The following is a 19857-nucleotide window of genomic DNA, read 5'->3' as shown; positions in this document are numbered from 1 at the left end:
TCGAGTCTGATAGGGACCAATTTTTTAATATTCAAGTCGATCTGTTCCCGAACATTGCCTTTTCTTTCGTGACAATTTCTGTTCTTTTTATGATGTCTGTTCCCGAGACTTTTCAGTCTATTCTCAACAATTATCTTTTCATTCCCAATTATGTGTTCCAAGTACTTTAGGACCAGCTGCCAAACATCTGTTCCCAAACATTTTGCGTCTCTTCTGATTATCTATTCCTAAAACGTTAGGGTCTGTTCTCGAATTCTGCTCTGTTTGCGCACCTTTACCATGTGTTGCTGACCCTTTCCGGTGTGTTTGGTGAGTTTTGTGCCTGTTTTCAAGCATTTTGTGTCTGATTCTGACACTTCCGTGTCTGTTACCGATGCTAACTGGTCTGCTACTGACACTTTTGCATGTTTCCAGACTCACGTGTTTGTTTATGAAGGTTACGGATCTGGCTACTCTCCATTACCAGTCTGCTGATGACCCTCGATGTTTTTATCCTGACCCTTACCTGTCTGTTATCTATTCTTAGGTGCCTGTACCGATATTTTGATTGGTTCCCGACATTTGTACTGTTTTCTCGACGCAGTTTTTCAGTCACCTACGGGTCTGTTAGCAAGGCACTAGTCTGATCTGTTCCTTACAGCCTGTTCCCAACTATTTACTTCCATTTCCCGACACTTTTGCATATGTTTACAATAGTCTGTTCCTTAAACTTTCTGGTCAGTTCCCGACAATTTCAGGTTCGTTCCTGATGATGTGCTCCCAGTCATTTCAGGTCTGTTCCCCACGATCGGTTGCCACACTTTCTGGTCTGTTCTCGACACTTTACATCTAATTGCTTTCCTTACATATGACTCTTTCTAGTCCTCTTTATCAATGTTTGTCTGTTCCCGACCACTTTGCGTCTCATTATGATCCTTGTGGGTATGTTCTCCGCTCGTGTGTTTTGTTATACACCTTTCTGTTTAAATTCCACACCCTCTCGTGTCTCTTCCCGACCTTTTCTGACGTGTTCTTTTCATTTTCATGTCAGTTTGCCAATCTTTATGACCTATTTGCGTCTGTTGCGGTCACTTGTAGATGTGTTTCTGAATCTTTCATTCTATTCCCAAATTATTCGTATGTGTAACCTTCAATTTCATGTCCTATCCCAAACGTTTCGACTCTTTCCTTAACAATCTTTCCCACAATTTTTTCAGTTTTTTTTGATTGTGTCTTTCACCATTTTATTGAACATTCAGGACTTCTTTGGTCTATTCAGAATGGTCTGTTCCTTATCCTTTTGGGACTGTATTTGCTAGTCTCTTGACTACCCTTTAGAGCCTGTCCTCGACCCAGTTTTATCTATTCAGCACCATCTGATCCCCACGCTATCCAGTCTCTCCCTTCTACATTAGAGCCTTTCTGACATTTTCCCAACACATTCGAATGTGTTCTCTACATTGGCGGTTCTCTACCCAAACTTATTTCGTCTTTTCACGAACTCTATACCCGTCTGATCACGACCCTATTGTGTATTTTCACAATTCTTTCAACTCTGTCCCATCTGTCTGTTCCTGACCCATTGGGGTCTGTTGTTGATGGTCTCATCCCGACTCTTGCGGTCCTGTTTCCGATACATTTGTGTCTTTCCCCGACCCTTTACAATGTGTTTCCGTCTGTTACTGATAAGTTGACGACCCATTCTGGTCTGTAACCCATTCTTTCGGAAACTTTTGGCTCTATTCCGAATTCCTGAATCCGTTTCCAACACTTTTTTTCTATTCCCGAATGTTCAGTATATCCAACAACTTTCTGTCAATTCCGACCATTTCAGGTCTGTTTCCAACAATCCGTTTCTGACGCTTTAGTATCCATCTACCTCCGACTGCTCCCACACTATTATCCTGATTATTTAGGTTATTTTTCATGATTTTCCAACAAACTTAAATGTGTTCTCGACTATATTTGGACTGTTCCGGCCCATTTCGCGTCTGATGTAAATCATTAGAGCTATGATAACAACGTTATGGGGTATGTACACAAACTTTACGGTATTTTCCCAAATTTATCTGATGTGTTTACGATGCTTTCTTAGGAGTTCTCTATCATTTCTGGTCTGTTCCCTGTCTTTCCAGATATTTTCATGGCCCTTTTGTGTGTATTACCGAGCTTCTCAGGTGTGTTCATGATGCTATCGTCCCTGTATCCGATCCTTTGTATTCTGTTTCCATCTATCTTTTTCTCACCCTTCAGGTCGCTTCAAACCCATTTTATAGTCATTCCAATGTTTTATCAACACTTTTCAAGTTGTTTTCATCGCATTCTTGTCTGTTGCCGTCCAGGATAGATCTGTTTCCGAACCTTTCATCTCTCATCCCGACCCTTACGGGTCTGTTTCCGAAATTTGACTGTCTTTTGCTGGCACTCTATCTTCTTTTCCTGACACTTACCTATCTGTTATCTACTCTTAAGTGCCTGTTTCTGACAATTTTGCGAGTGTTCACATCGCAGTGTTGCTGAAGCTCTTCGAGTCTGATAGGGACCAATTTTTTAATATTCAAGTCGATCTGTTCCCGAACATTGCCTTTTCTTTCGTGACAATTTCTGTTCTTTTTATGATGTCTGTTCCCGAGACTTTTCAGTCTATTCTCAACAATTATCTTTTCATTCCCAATTATGTGTTCCAAGTACTTTAGGACCAGCTGCCAAACATCTGTTCCCAAACATTTTGCGTCTCTTCTGATTATCTATTCCTAAAACGTTAGGGTCTGTTCTCGAATTCTGCTCTGTTTGCGCACCTTTACCATGTGTTGCTGACCCTTTCCGGTGTGTTTGGTGAGTTTTGTGCCTGTTTTCAAGCATTTTGTGTCTGATTCTGACACTTCCGTGTCTGTTACCGATGCTAACTGGTCTGCTACTGACACTTTTGCATGTTTCCAGACTCACGTGTTTGTTTATGAAGGTTACGGATCTGGCTACTCTCCATTACCAGTCTGCTGATGACCCTCGATGTTTTTATCCTGACCCTTACCTGTCTGTTATCTATTCTTAGGTGCCTGTACCGATATTTTGATTGGTTCCCGATATTTGTACTGTTTTCTCGACGCAGTTTTTCAGTCACCTACGGGTCTGTTAGCAAGGCACTAGTCTGATCTGTTCCTTACAGCCTGTTCCCAACTATTTACTTCCATTTCCCGACACTTTTGCATATGTTTACAATAGTCTGTTCCTTAAACTTTCTGGTCAGTTCCCGACAATTTCAGGTTCGTTCCTGATGATGTGCTCCCAGTCATTTCAGTTCTGTTCCCCACGATCGGTTGCCACACTTTCTGGTCTGTTCTCGACACTTTACATCTAATTGCTTTCCTTACATATGACTCTTTCTAGTCCTCTTGATCAATGTTTGTCTGTTCCCGACCACTTTGCGTCTCATTATGATCCTTGTGGGTATGTTCTCCGCTCGTGTGTTTTGTTATACACCTTTCTGTTTAAATTCCACACCCTCTCGTGTCTCTTCCCGACCTTTTCTGACGTGTTCTTTTCATTTTCATGTCAGTTTGCCAATCTTTATGACCTATTTGCGTCTGTTGCGGTCACTTGTAGATGTGTTTCTGAATCTTTCATTCTATTCCCAAATTATTCGTATGTGTAACCTTCAATTTCATGTCCTATCCCAAACGTTTCGACTCTTTCCTTAACAATCTTTCCCACAATTTTTTCAGTTTTTTTTTGATTGTGTCTTTCACCATTTTATTGAACATTCAGGACTTCTTTGGTCTATTCAGAATGGTCTGTTCCTTATCCTTTTGGGACTGTATTTGCTAGTCTCTTGACTACCCTTTAGAGCCTGTCCTCGACCCAGTTTTATCTATTCAGCACCATCTGATCCCCACGCTATCCAGTCTCTCCCTTCTACATTAGAGCCTTTCTGACATTTTCCCAACACATTCGAATGTGTTCTCTACATTGGCGGTTCTCTACCCAAACTTATTTCGTCTTTTCACAAACTATATACCCGTCTGATCACGACCCTATTGTGTATTTTCACATTTCTTTCAACTCTGTCCCATCTGTCTGTTCCTGACCCATTGGGGTCTGTTGTTGATGGTCTCATCCCGACTCTTGCGGCCCTGTTTCCGATACCTTTTTGTCTTTCCCCGACCATTTAGAATGTGTTTCCGTCTGTTACTGATAAGTTGACGACCCATTCTGGTCTGTATCCCATTCTTTCGGAAACATTTGTGTCTATTCCGAATTCTTGAATCCGTTTCCAACACTTTTTTTCTATTCCCGAATGTTCAGTATATCCAATCACTTTCTGTCAATTCCGACCATTTCAGGTCTGTTTCCAACAATCTGTTTCTGACGCTTTAGTATCCATCTACCTCCGACTGCTCCCACACTATTATGTCTATTCCTGATTATTTAGGTTATTTTTCACGATTTTCTAACAAACTTAAATGTGTTCTCGACTATTTTTGGACTGTTCCGGCCCATTTCGTGTCTGATGTAAATCATTACAGCTATGATCACAAAGTTATGGGGTATGTACACAAATTTTACGGTATTTTCCCAAATTTATCTGATGTGTTTACGATGCTTTCTGAGGAGTTCTCTATCATTTCTTGTCTGTTCCCTGTCTTTCCAGATATTTTCATGGCCCTTTTGTGTCTATTACCGAGCTTCTCAGGTGTGTTCATGATGCTATCGTACCCTGTATCCGATGCTTTATACTCTGTTTCCAACTATCTATTCCTGACCCTTCAGGTCGCTTCATACCCATTTTATAGTCTTTCCAATGTTTTATCAACATTTTTCAAGTTGTTTTCATCGCATTCTTGTCTGTTGCCGTCCATGATAGGTTTGTTTCTGAACCTTTCATCTCTCATCCCGACACTTATGCGTCTGTTTCCGAAATTTGACTGTCTGTTGCTGGCGCTCAATCTTCTTTTACTGACACTTACCTATCCGTTATCTACTCTTAAGTGCCTGTTTCTGACAATTTTGCGAGAGTTCACATCGCAGTGTTGCCGAAGCTCTTCGAGTCAGATAGGGACCATTTTTTTTTTATATTCATGTCGATCTGATCCCGAACATTGCCTTTTTGTTCGTGACAATTTCTGTTCTGTTCATGATGTCTGTTCCCGAGACTTTTCGGTCTATTATCAGCAATTATCTTTTCATTCACAATTATGTGTTCAAAGTCCTTTCGGACCTGCTGCCAAACATCTGTTCCCAAACCTTTCGCGTCTCTTCTGATTATCTATTCCTAAATCTTTAGGGTCTGTTCTCGAATTCTGCTCAGTTTCCGCACATTTACCATGTGGTGCTGACCCTTTCCGGTATATTTGGTGAGTTTTGTGCCTGTTTGTTAGCATTTTGTGTCTGATTCTGACACTTCCGAGTCTGTTACCAATGCTAACTTGTCTGCTACTGACCCTTTTCCATGTTTCCAGACTCACGTGTTTGTTTCTGACGCTTACAGATCTGGCTACACTCCCTTACCTGTCTGCTGATGACCCTCGATATTTTTATCCTGACACTTAACTCTCTGTTATCTATTCTTACGTTCCTGTACCGATATTTTGCTTGGTTCCCAAAATTTGTACGGTTTCTCGACGCAATTTTTCAGTCAACTACGGGTCTGTTAGCAAGGCACTAGTCTGATCTGTTCCTTACAGCCTGTTCCCAACTATTTACTTCCATTTCCCGACACTTTTGCTTATGTTTACAATAGGCTGTTCCTTAAACTTTCTGGTCAGTTCCCGACAATTTCAGGTCTGTTCCTAATGATGTGCTCCCAGCCATTTCAAGTCTGTTCCCTACGATCGGTTTCCACACTTTCTGGTCTGTTCTCGACACTTTACATCTAATTGCTTTCCTTACATATGACTCTTTCTAGTCCTCTTGGAGAATGTTTATCTGTTCCCGACCACTTTGCGTCTCATTATGACCCTTGCGGATATGTTCTCCGCTCGTGTGTTTTTTTATGGACATTTCTGTTTAAATTCCACTCCCTCTCGGGTCTCATCCCGACCTTTTCTGACGTGTTCTTTTCATTTTCATTTCAGTTTACGATCCTTTCTAACCTATTTGCGTCTGTTGCGGTCACTTGTAGATGTGTTTCTGAATCTTTCATTCTATTCCCGAATTATTCGTATGTGTAACCTTCAATTTCGTGTCCTACCCTAAACGATTCGATTCTTTCCTTAACAATCTTTCCCCCAATTTTTTCAGTCTGCTTTTCATTGTGTCTTTCCTCCATTTATGGAACATTCTGGGCTCCTTTGGTTTATTCAGAATGGTCTGTTCCTTATCCTTTTGGGACTGTATTTGATAGTCTCTTGACTACTCTTTAGAGCCTGTCATCGACCCAGTTTTATCTATTCAGCACCATCTGATCCCCACGCTATCCAGTCTCTCCCTTCTACATTAGAGCCTTTCTGACATTTTCCCAACACATTCGAATGTGTTCTCTACATTGGCGGTTCTATACCCAAACTTATTTCGTCTTTTCACGAACTCTATACCCGTCTGATCATGACCCTATTGTGTATTTTCACATTTCTTTCAACTCTGTCCCATCTGTCTGTTCCTGACCCATTGGGGTCTGTTGTTGATGGTCTCATCCCGACTCTTGCGGTCCTGTTTCTGATACCATTGTGTCTCTCCGCGACCCTGTAGAATGTGTTTCCGTCTGTTACAGATAAGTTGACGACCAATTCTGGTCTGTATCCCATTCTTTCGGAATCTTTTGGGTCTATTCCCAAATACTGAATCCGTTTCCAACACTTATTTTTCAATTCCCGAATGTTCAGTGTATCCAACCACTTTCTGTCAATTCCGACCATTTCAGGTCTGTTATCAACAATCTGTTTCTGACGCTTTAGTATCCATCTACCTCCGACTGCTCCCACACTATTATGTCTATTCCTGATTATTTAGGTTATTTTTCACGATTTTCTAACAAACTTAAATGTATTCTCGACTATTTTTGGACTGTTCCGGCCCATTTCGTGTCTGATGTAAATCATTACAGCTATGATCACAACGTTATGGGGTATGTACACAAACTTTACGGTATTTTTCCAAATTTATCTGATCTGTTTACGATGCTTTCTGAGGAGTTCTCTATCATTTCTGGTCTGTTCCCTGTCTTTCCAGATATTTTCATGGCCCTTTTGTGTGTATTACCGAGCTTCTCAGGTGTGTTCATGACGCTATTCTCCCTGTATCCGATCCTTTGTACTCTGTTTCCAACTATCTTTTTCTGACCCTTCAGGTCGCTTCAAACCCATTTTATAGTCTTTCCAATGTTTTATCAACACTTTTCAAGTTGTTTTCATCGCATTCTTGTCTGTTCCCATCCATGATAGATTTGTTTCCGAACCTTTCATCTCTCATCCCGACTCTTATGCATCTGTTTCCGAAATTTGACCGTCTGTTGCTGGTGCTCAATCTTCTTTTCCTGACACTTACCTATCTGTTATCTACTCTTAAGTGCCTGTTTCTGACAATTTTGCGAGAGTTCACATCGCAGTGTTGCCGAAGCTCTTCGAGTCAGATAGGGACCATTTTTTTTTTATATTCATGTCGATCTGATCCCGAACATTGCCTTTTTGTTCGTGACAATTTCTGTTCTGTTCATGATGTCTGTTCCCGAGACTTTTCGGTCTATTCTCAGCAATTATCTTTTCATTCCCAATTATGTGTTCAAAGTCCTTTCGGACCTGCTGCCAAACATCTGTTCCCAAACCTTTCGCGTCTCATCTGATTATCTATTCCTAAATCTTTAGGGTCTGTTCTCGAATTCTGCTCAGTTTCCGCACATTTACCATGTGTTGCTGACCCTTTCCGGTATGTTTGGTGAGTTTTGTGCCTGTTTGTTAGCATTTTGTGTCTGATTCTGACACTTCCGAGTCTGTTACCAATGCTAACTTGTCTGCTACTGACCCTTTTGCATGTTTCCAGACTCACGTGTTTGATTCTGAAGGTTACAGATCCGGCTACTCTCCCTTACCAGTCTGCTGATGACCCTCGATGTTTTTATCCTGACACTTACCTGTCTGTTATCTATTCTTACGTGCCTGTACCGATATTTTGATTGGTTCCCGACATTTGTACTGTTTTCTCGATGCAATATTTCAGTCACCTACGGGTCTGTTAGCAAGGCACTAGTCTGATCTGTTCCTTACAGCCTGTTCCCAACTATTTACTTCCTTTTCCTGACACTTTTTCTTATGTATACAATAGTCTGTTCCTTAAACTTTCTGGTCAGTTCCCGACAATTTCAGGTTTGTTCCTGATGATGTGCTCCCATCCATTTCAGGTCTGTTCCCTACGATCGGTTGCCACACTTTCTGGTTTGTTCTCACCACTTTACATCTAATTGCTTTCCTTACATATGACTCTTTCTAGTCCTCTTGATCAATGTCTGATGTAAATCATTACAGGTATGATCACAACATTATGGGGTATGTACACACACTTTACGTATTTTCCCAAATTTATCTCATGTGTTTACATTGCTTTCTGAGGTGTTCTCTATCATTTTTGGTCTGTTCCCTGTCTTTTCAGATATTTTCAAGGACCTTTACTGTGTATTCCCGATCATTTCATGTCTATTGCCCAGCTTCTCAGATGTGTTCATGACGCTATCATCCCTGTATCTGATTCTTTCTACTCTGATTCCAAATATCTTTTTCTGACTCTTCAGGTTGCTTCAAACCGATTTTGTAGTCTTTCCTATGTTTTATCAACACTTTTCAAGTCGTTTTTATCCCTTTCTTGTCTGTTGCCGTTAATGAGAGATCCTTTTCTGTACCTTGCATGGCTCATCCCGACCCTTACGTGTCTGTTTCCGAAATTTAGCTGTCTGTTGCCAGCGCTCAATTTTCATTTCCTGAAACTTATCTATTTCTTATGTAATTTTAAGTGCCTCTTTCTGACAATTTTACGATAGTTCACATCGCAGTGTTCCCGAAGCTCTACGAGTCTGGTTGGGACCAAATTTTTTCCATTCCTGTCGACCTGTTCCCGATCATTTCCTTTTCGTTCCTGACAATTTCTGTTCTGTTCACGATGTCCGTTCCCTACTCATTTCAGTCTTTTCTCAACAATTAATTTTTCATTCACAATTATGCTTCTCAGTCATTTCGGTCCTGGTGCCAAACATCTGTTCCCAGACCTTTCGCATCTGTTCTGATTATCTATTCCTCAAACTTTAGGGTCTGTTCTCGACCCATTCTGCTCTGTTCCTGCACCTTTACGATGTGTTGCTGACTCTTTCTGTTGGGTGTGGAGAGCTTGTATCTGTTTGCGTGCATTTTGTGTCTGATCCTGACACTTTCAGATCTGTTATAGATGCTACGTGGTATGTTACTGACTCTTTTGCATGTTTCCAGACACATGTGTTTGTTTCCGACACTTACAGGTCTGCTTCTCTCCATTACCTTTCTGATCGCGACCCTCGATGTTCTTTTCCTGACACGTACCTGTCTGTTATCTATTCTTACTTGCCTGTACCGATATTGTGTCTGGTTCCCGATATTTTTTACTGTTTTCTCGACGCTCTGTTTCCATCACCTACGGGTCTGTTAGCAAGATACTGGTCTGATCTGTTCCTTACATCCTGTTCCCAACGCTTTCCTTCCTTTTTCCGACACTTTCGGATAGGTTTATAATAGTCTGTTCATTAAACTTTCTGGTCAGTTGACGAAAATTTCAGTTCTGCTTCTCATGATGTGCTCCCAGCCATTTCAGGTTTGTTCCCTACGATCAGTTGCCACAATTTCTGGTCTGTTCTTAACACTTTACATCTATTTTCGTTCCTTATATATGACTCTTTCTAGTTTTCTTGCACAAAGTTTGTCTGTTCCCGACCACTTTCATAAGCGTCTCATCATGACGCTTATGGATATGTTCTCCACTCGTGTGTTGTGTTCTAGACCTTTCTGTTTCAATTTCCGACGCTTTCGCGTCTCTCCCCGACATTTTTTGACGTCTTCTTGTCATTTTTATGTCAGTGTACGATCCTTCTGACCAATTTGCATCTGTTGCGGTCACTTGTGGATCTGTTTCTGAATCTTTCATTCTATTCCAGAATTATTCGTATGTGTAACCTTCAATTTCGTGTCCTCTCCCGAGCTTTCGACTCTTTCCTTAACAATCTGTCCCTCAACTTTTTCAGTCTGTTTTTGATCGTGTCTTCCCTCCATTTTATGGAACATTCCTGACTTCTTTGGTCTATTCAGCACGGTCTGTTCCTTATCCTTTTGGGAATTTATTTGCTAGGCTCTTGACTACTCATTAGACCATGTACTCGACCCAGCTGCATCTATTTAGCACCTTCTGTTCCCCACGCTTTCCAGTCTCTCACTTCTACGATAGAGCATTTCTGATATTTTCCCAACACATTCGGATGTGTTCTCTACATTGGCGGTTCTATAAACAACCGTATTTCGTCTTTTCTCGAACTCTATACACGTCTGATCACGAACCTATGGTGTATTTTGGCATTTTTTTCAACACTGCCCCATCAGTCTGTTCCTGACCCATTGGGTTCAGTTGCTGATGGTCTCATCCCGAATCTGCGGTCCTGTTTCCGATACCTTTGTGTCTTTCGCCGACTCTTTAGATTGTGTTTCAGTGTGTTACAGATAAGTTGACGACCAATTCTGGTCTTTATCCCATCCTCTCGGAAACATTTGAGTCTATTACCAATTCCTGAATCCGTTTCCAACACTTTTTTTTCTATTCCAGAATATTTAGTATATCCAACCACTTTCTGTCAATTCCCGACCATTTCAGGTCTGTTTCCAACAATCTTTTTAGGACGCTTTTGTATCCATCTGCCACCGACTGCTCCCACAGTATTATGTCTATTCCTGACAATTTAGGTTATTTTTCATGATTTTCCAACAAACTTAAATGTGTTGTCGACCCTTTTTGTGCTGTTCCGTCCCCTTTTGTGTCTCGTGTAAATCATTACAGGTGTGATCACAAAGTGATGGGTTATGTACACAAACTTTACGTATTTCTACTGTTTCCAACTATCTTTTTCTGACTCTTCAGGTCGCTTCAAACCCATTCTGTAACCTTTCCTATGTTTTATCAACACTTTTCAAGTTGTTTTTATCCCATTCTTGTCTGTTGCCGTCCATGAGAGATCTATATCTGCACCTTTCATGTCTCATCCCGACCCTTACGCGTCTGTTTCCTAAATTTGGCTGTCTGCTGCCAGCGCTCAATTTTCTTTTCCTGACACTTACCTATTTGTTATGTACTCTTAAGTGCATCATTCTGACAATTTTACGATTATTCACATCGCAGTGTTCCTGAAGCTCTACGAGTCTGGTGGGGACCAATATTTTTGTATTCCTGTCCATCTGTTCCCGATCATTTCCTTTACTTTCCTGACAATTTCTGTTCTGTTCACGATGTCTGTTCCCTACTCATTTCTGTTTTCTCCCAACAATTAATTTTTCGTTCACAATTATCCTTCCGAGTCCTTTCGGACTTGTTGCCAAACATCTGTGCCCAGACCTTTCGCATCTGTTCTGATTTTCTATTCCTCAAACTTTATGGTCTGTTCGCGACCAATTCTGCTCTGTTCCTGCACATTTACGATGTGTTGCTGACTCTTTCCGGAGGGTGTGGAGAGCTTTGTATCTGTTTGCGTGCATTTTGTGTCTGATCCTGACACTTTCGGATTTGTTATCGATGCTACCTGGTATGTTACTGATTCTTTTACATATTTCCAGACACACGTGTTTGTTTCCGACACTTAAGGGTCTGCTACTCTCCCTTACCTTACTGCTCGCGACACTCCATGTTCTTTTCCTGACACGTACCTGTCTGTTATCTATTCTTACTTGCCTGTACCGATATTCTGCTTGGTTCCCGATGTTTTGTACTCTTTTCTTGACGCTCTGTTTCCGACACGTACGGGTCTGTTAGCAAGGTACTGGTCTGATCTGTTCCTTACAGCCTGTTCCGAACGATTTCCTTCCTATTTTTGAACTTTTGGATATGTTAACAATAGTCTGTTCCTTAAAATTTCTGGACAGTTCCCGACAATTTCAGGACTGTTCCTGATGATATGTTCCCATCCATTTCAGGTCTGTTCCCTACGATCTGTTGCCACATTTTTTGGTCTGTTCTCAACACTTTACATCTATTTCCGTTCCTTACATATGACTCTTTCTAGACTTCTTGGACAATGTTTGTCTGTTCCCGACCACTTTGCGACTCATCATGACCCTTATGGATATGTTCTCCGCTCGTTTGTTGTATTCTAGCCCTTTCCGTTTCAATTTCCCACAATTTTGGGTCTCTTCCCGACCATTTCTGACGTGTTCTTTTCATTTTCATGTCGGTTTACGAACCTTTCTGACCTATTTTCGTCTGTTGCGGTCACTTGTAGATCTGTTTCTGAATCTTTCACTCTATTTCCTTATTTTCATATGTGTAACCTTCAATTTCGTGTCCTCTCCCGAAACTTTCGACTCTTTCCTTAACAATCTGTCCCCCAACTTTTTCAGTCTGTTTTAGATCTTGTCTTCCCTCCATTTTATGCAAACTTCCGGACTTCTTTGTTTTATTCAGCACAGTCTGTTCCTTGTCCTTTTGGGACTGTATTTGCTAGACTCTTGACTACACATTAGAGACTGTACTCGACCCAGTTGTATCTATTCAGCACCCTCTGTTCCCCACGCTTTCAAGTCTCTGCCTTCTACGTTAGAGCCTTTCTGAAATTTCATAACACATTCGGATGTGTTCTCTACATTGGCGGTTCTATACCCAAACTTATTTCATCCTGTCTCGAACTCAATCGCGTCTGATCACGACCCTATGTTGTATTTTTTGCATTTTTTACAACACTGTCCCATCAGTCTATTCCTAATCCATTGGTGTCTATTGTTGATGGTCTCATCCCGACTCTTGCAGTCCTGTTTCTGATACTTTTGTGTCTTTCTCCGACACTTTAGAATGTGTTTCCGTCTGTTACAAATAAGTTGACGACCCATTCTGTTCTGTATCCCATCCTTTCAGAAACATTTCTGTCTATTCCCAATTCCTGAATCAGCTTCCTACACTTTTTTTTTCTCTTCCCGAATGTTTGGTATATCCAACCGCTTTCTGTCAATTCCCGACCATTTCAGGTCTGTTTCCAACAATCTTTTTAGGATGCTTTGGTATCCATCTGCCTCCGACTGCTCCCACAGTATTATGTCTATTCCTGACAATTTAGGTCATTTTTCATGATTTTCCAACAAACTTAAATGTGTTCTCGACTATTTTTGAGCTGTTTAGGCCCATCTCGTGTTTGATGTAAATCATTACAGGTATGATCACAACGTTATGGGGTATGTACACAAACTTTACAGTATTTTCCCAAATTTATCTCATGTGTTTACAATGCTTTCTGAGGAGTTCTCTATCATTTCTGGTCTGTTCCCTGTCTTTTCAGATATTTTCACGGCACTTTTCTGTGTATTCCCGACCATTTTGTGTCTATTACCCAGCTTCACAGGTGTGTTCATGACGCTATCATCCCTGTATCCGATTCTTTGTACTCTGTTTCCAACTATCTTTTTCTGACACTTCATGTCGCTTCAAACCCATTTTGTAATCTTTTCTATGTTTTATCAACACTTTTCAAGTTGTTTTTATCCCATTCTTGTCTGTTGCCGTCCAGGAGAGATCTATTTCTGAACCTTTCATTTCTCATCCCGACCATTACGCGTCTGTTTGTGAAATTTGGCTATCTGTTGCAAGCGCTCTATTTTCTTTACCTAACATTTACATATATGTTATGTAGTCTTAAGTGCCTCTTTCTGACAATTTTGCGATTGTTCACATCGCAGTGTTCGCGAAGCTCTACGAGTCTGGTAGGAACCAATTTTTTTCTATTCCTGTCGATCTGTTCCCGATCATTTCCTTTTCGTTCCTCACAATTTCTGTTCTGTTCACGATGACCGTTTCCTACACATTTCAGTCTTTTCTCAACAATTAATTTTTCGTTCACCATTATGCTGCCCAGTCCTTTCGAACCTGTTGCCAAACAACTGTGCTCAGACATTTCGCATCTGTTCTGATTATATACTCCTCAAAATTTATGGTCTGTTCACGACCAATTCTGCTCTTTTCCTGCACCTTTACGATGTGTTGCTGACTCTTTCCGGAGGGTGAGGAGAGCTTTGTATCTGTTTGCGTGCATTTTGTGTCTGATCCTGACATTTTCGGATCTGTTATCGACGCTACCTGGTATGTTACTGACTCTTTTGCATGCTTCCAAACTCACATGTTTGTTTCCGACCCTTACGTGTCTGCTACTCTCCATTACCTTTCTGCTCGTGAACTTCGATGTTCTTTTCCAGACACGACCTGTCTGTTATCTATTCTTACTTGCCTGTACCGATATTCTGCATAGTTCCCGACATTTTTTACTGTTTTCTCGATGCTCTGTTTTCTTCACCTACGGGTCTGTTAGCAAGATACTGGTCTGATCTGTTCCTTACAGCCTGTTCCCAACGGTTTCCTTCCTATTTTCGACACTTTCGAATATGTTTACAATAGTCTGTTCCTTAAACTTTCTGGTCAGTTCCCGACAATATCAGGTCTGTCCCTGATGATGTGCCCCCAGCCATTTCAGGTCTGTTCCCTACGATCTGTTGCCACAAGTTCTGGTCTGTTCTCAACTCTTTACATCAATTTCCTTACATATGACTCTTTCTATTCTTCTTGGACAATATTTGTTTGTTCCCGATAACTTTGCGTCTCGTCATGACCCTTAAGGATATGTTCTCCGCTCGTGTGTTGTGTTCTAGACATTTCTGTTTCAATTTCCCACGCTTTCGGATCTCTTCCGCACATTTTCTGACGTGTACTTGTCATTTTCATGTCACTTGACGATCCTTGCGTCTGTTGGGGTCACTTGTTGATCTGTTTCGGAATCTTTCACTCTATTCCCGAATTATTCGTATGTATAACCTTCAATTTCGTATCCTCTCCCGAAACTTTCGATTCTTTACTTAACAATCTGTCTCCCAACTTTTTCAGTCTGTTTTTGATCGTGTCATCCCTCCATTTTATACAAACATCCGGACTTCTTTGGTCCATTCAGCACTGTCTGTTCCTTATACTTTTGGGACTCTCATTGCTAGACTCTTGACTACTCATTAGACCATGTACTCGACCCAGTTGTATCTATTCAGCTCTAACTGTTCCCCACGCTTTCCAGTCTCTGCCTTCTACGTTAGAGACATTCTGATTTTTTCCCAACACATTCGGATGTGTTCTCTACATTGGCGGTTCTATACCCAACCGTATTTCGTCTTTTCTCGAAATCTATACACGTCTGATCACGACCCTATGGTATATTTTGGCATTTTTTACAACACAGTCCCATCAGTCTGTTCTTGACCTATTGGGTTCAGTTGCTAATGGTCTCATCCCGACTCTTACGGTCCTGTTTCGAATACTTTTGTGTCTTTCCCCGACACTTTAGAATGTGTTTCCGTCTGTTACTGATAAGTTGACGACCAATTCTGGACTTTATCCCATCCTTTCAGAAACTTTTCAGTCTATTCCCAATTCCTGAATCCGTTTCCAACACTTTTTTTTCTATTCCCGAATGTTTAGTATATCCAACCACTTTCTGTCAATTCCCGACCATTTCAGGTCTGTTTCCATCAATCTGTTTCTGACGCTTTACTATCCATCTAACTCCGACTGCTCCCACACTATTATGTTTATTCCTGACTATTTATGTTATTTTTCATGATTTTCCAACAAACTTTAACGTGTAATTTGTGCTCTTCCGGCACATTTCGTGTCTGATGTAAATCATTACAGGTGTGATCGCAAAGTGATGGGTTATGTACACAAACTTTACGTATTTTCCCAAATTTATCTGATGTGTTTACGATGCTTTCTGAGGAGTTCTCTATCATTTCTGTTTTGTTCCCTGTCTTTTCAGATTTTTTTCACGGCCCTTATGTATGTATTCCCGACCATTTCGTGTCTATTACCCAGCTTCTCAGGTGTGTTCATGACGCTATCTCCTTGTATCCGATTCTTTGTACTCTGTTTCCAACTATCTTTTACTGACTCTTCAGGTCGCTTAAAACCCATTTTGTAATCTTTCCTATGTTTTATCAAGACTTTTCAAGTTGTTTGTATCCCATTCTTGTCTGTTGCCGTCCATGAGAGATCTATTTCTGCACCTTTCATTTCTCATCTCCACCCTTACGTGTCTGTTTCTGAAATTTGGCTGTCTGTTGCCAGATCTCAATTTTCTTTTCCTGACACTTACCTATCTGTTATGTACTCTTAAGTGCATCTTTCTGACAATTTTACGATTGTTCACATCGCAGTGTTCCTGAAGCTCTACGAGTCTGGTTGGGACCAATATTTTTGTATTCCTGTCCATCTGTTCCCGATCATTTCCTTTTCATTCCTGACAATTTCTGTTCTGTTCACGATGTCTGTTCCCTACTCATTTCAGTTTTTTCTCAACAATTAATATTTCATTCACAATTATGTTTCCCAGTCCTTTCGGACCTGTTGCCAAACATCTGTTCCCAGACCTTTCGCATCTGTTCTGATTATCTATTCCTCAAACTTTAGGCTCTGTTCGCGACCAATTCTGCTCTGGTCCTGCACCTTCACGATATGTTGCTGACTCTTTCTGCTGGGTGAGGAGAGCTTTGTATCTGTTCACGTGCATTTTCTGTCTGATCCTGACACTTTCAGATCTTTTATCGATGATACCTGGTATGTTATTGTCTCTTTTGCATACTTCCAGACACACGTGTTTGTTTCCGACACTTAAAGGTCTGCTACTCTCCCTTACCTTACTGCTCGTGACCCTCGATATTCTGTTCCTGACACGTACCTGTCTGTTATCTATACTTACTTGCCTGTACCGATAATCTCCTTGGTTCCCAACATTTTTTACTCTTTTCTTGACGCTCTGTTTCCGTCACCTACACGTCTATTAGCAAGATACTGGTCTGATCTGTTCCTTACAGCCTGTTCCCAACACATTCCTTCCTATTTTCGAACTTTCGGATACGTTTACAATAGTCTGTTCCTGAAAATTTCTTGTCAGTTGCCGACAGTTTCAGGACTGTTGCTGATGATGTGTTCCCAGTCATTTCAGGTCTGTTCCCTACGATGAGTTGCCACACTTTCTGGTCTGTTCTCAACACTTTACATCTATTTCCGTTCCTTACATATGACTCTTTCTGGTCTTCTTAGACTACGTTTGTCTGTTCTCGACCACTTTGCGTCTCATCATGACACTTATGGATCTGTTCTCTGCACGTGTGTTGTGTTCTAGAGCTTTCTGTTTCAATTTCCCACGCTTTCGTGTCTTTCCCGACATTTTTTGACGTTTTCTTGTCATTTTCATGTTAGTTTACGATCCTTCTGACCAATTTGCATCTGTTGCGGTAACTTGTGGATCTGTTTCTGAATCTTTAATTCTATTCCCGAATTATTCGTATGTGTAACCTTCAATTTCGTGTCCTCTCCTGAAACGTTCGACGCATACCATAACAATCTGCCCCCAACTTTTTCAGTGTGTTTTTGATCGCGTCTTCCCTCCATTTTATGGGAACTTCCGGACTTTTTTGGTCTATTCAGCACGGTCTGTTCCTTATCCTTTTGGTACTGTATTTTCTAGACTCTTGACTACTCATTAGACCATGTACTCGACCCAGTTGCATCTATTCAGCACCTTCTGTTCCCCACGCTTTCCAGTCTCTGCCTTCTACGTTAGAGCCTTTCTGATATTTTCCCAACACATTCGGGTGTGTTCTCTACATTGGCGGTTCTATACCCAACCGTATTTCATCTTTTCTCGAACTCTATACACGTCTATCACAACCCTATGGTGTATATTTGCATTTTTTACAACACTGTCCCATCAGTCTTTTGCTGACCCATTGGGTTCAGTTGCTGATGGTCTCATCCCAACTCTTGCCGTCCTCTTTCTGATATCTTTGTGTCTTTCCCCGACACTTTAGAATGTGTTTCAGTGTGTTACTGATAAGTTGACGACCAATTCATGGTCTTTATCCCATTCTTTCGGAAACTTTTGAGTCTATTCCCAATTCCTGAATCTGTTTCCAACACTTTTTTTTCTATTCCCGAATGTTTAGGATATCCAACCACTTTCTGTCAATTCCCGACCATTTCAGGTCTGTTTCCAACAATCTGTTTCTGACGCTTTACTATCCATCTAACTCAGACTGCTCCCACACTATTATGTCTATTCCTGACTATTTATGTTATTTTTCATGATTTTCCAATAAACATAAATGTGTTCTCGACTCTTTTTGTGCTGTTCCGGCCCATTTCGTGTCTGATGTAAATCACTACAGGTGTGATCACAAAGTGATGGGTTATATACACAAACTTTACGTATTTTCCCAAATTTATCTGATGTGTTTACGATGCTTTCTGAGGAGTTCTCTATCATTTATGTTCTGTTCCCTGTCTTTTCAGATTTTTTCAAGGCCCTTATTTGTGTATTCCCGACCATTTCGTGTGTATTACCCAGGTTCCCAGGTGTGTTCATGACGCTATCTCCTTGTATCCGATTCTTTGTACTCTGTTTCCAACAATCTTTTTCTGACTCTTCAGGTCGCTTAAAACCCATTTTGTAATCTTTACTATGTTTTATCAACACTTTTCAAGTTGTTTTTATCCCATTCTTGTCTGTTGCCATCCATGAGAGATCTATTTCTGCACCTTTCATGTCTCATCTCCACCGTTACGTGTCTGTTTCCGAAATTTAGCTGTCTGTTGCCAGCGCTCAATTTTCTTTTCCTGACACTTACCTATCTTTATGTACTATTAAGTGCCTCTTTCTGACAATTTTATGTTTGTTCACATCGCAGTGTTCCCGAAGCTCTACGAGTCTGGTAGGGACCAAATTTTTTCTATTCCTGTCGATCTGTTCCCGATCATTTCCTTTTCGTTCCTGACAATTTCTGTTCTGTTCACGATGTCTGTTCCCTACTCATTTCAGTCTTTTCTCAACAATTAATTTTTCGTTCACAATTATGCATCCCAGTCCTTTCGGACCTGTTGCCAAACATCTGTTCCCAGACCTTTGGCATCCGTTCTGATTGTCTATCCCCTCAAACTTTAGTCTCTGTTCGCGACCAATTCTGCTCTGTTCTTGCACCTTTACGATATGTTGCTGACTCTTTCTAGTGGGTGTGGAGAGCTTAGTATCTGTTCGCGTCCATTTTCTGTCTGATCCTGACACTTTCGGATCTGTTATCGATGCCACCCGGTATGTTACTGTCTCTTTTGCATATTTCCAGACACACGTGTTTGTTTCCGAGACTTAAGGGTCTGCTAATCTCCCTTACCTTACTGCTCGCGACACTCGATGTTCTTTTCCTGACACGTACCTCTCTGTTATCTATTCTTACTTGCCTGTACCGATAATCTGCTTGGTTCCCAACATTTTTTACTCTTGTCTTGACGCTCTGTTTCCGTCACCTACGGGTCTGTTAGCAAGATACTGGTATGATCTTTTTCTTACAGCCTGTTCCCAATGCTTTCCTTCCTATTTTCGAACTTTCAGATATGTTTACAATAGTCTGTTCCTTAAAATTTCTGGTCAATTCCCGACAATTTCAGGACTGTTCCTGATGATGTGCTCCCAGCCATTTCATGTCTGTTCCCTACGATCAGTTGCCACACTTTCTGGTCTGTTCTCAACACTTTACATCTATTTCCATTCCTTACATATGACCCTTTCTATTCTTCTTGGACAATGTTTGTCTGTTCCCGATGACTTTGCGACTCATCATGACCCTTATGGATATGTTCTCCGCTCGTGTGTTGTGTTCT

The sequence above is a fragment of the Narcine bancroftii genome, assembly GCF_036971445.1.
Source record: "Narcine bancroftii isolate sNarBan1 chromosome 12 unlocalized genomic scaffold, sNarBan1.hap1 SUPER_12_unloc_2, whole genome shotgun sequence".
In the NCBI taxonomy this organism is placed as follows: domain Eukaryota; kingdom Metazoa; phylum Chordata; class Chondrichthyes; order Torpediniformes; family Narcinidae; genus Narcine; species Narcine bancroftii.
Note: the sequence above shows the minus strand (reverse complement) of the source record.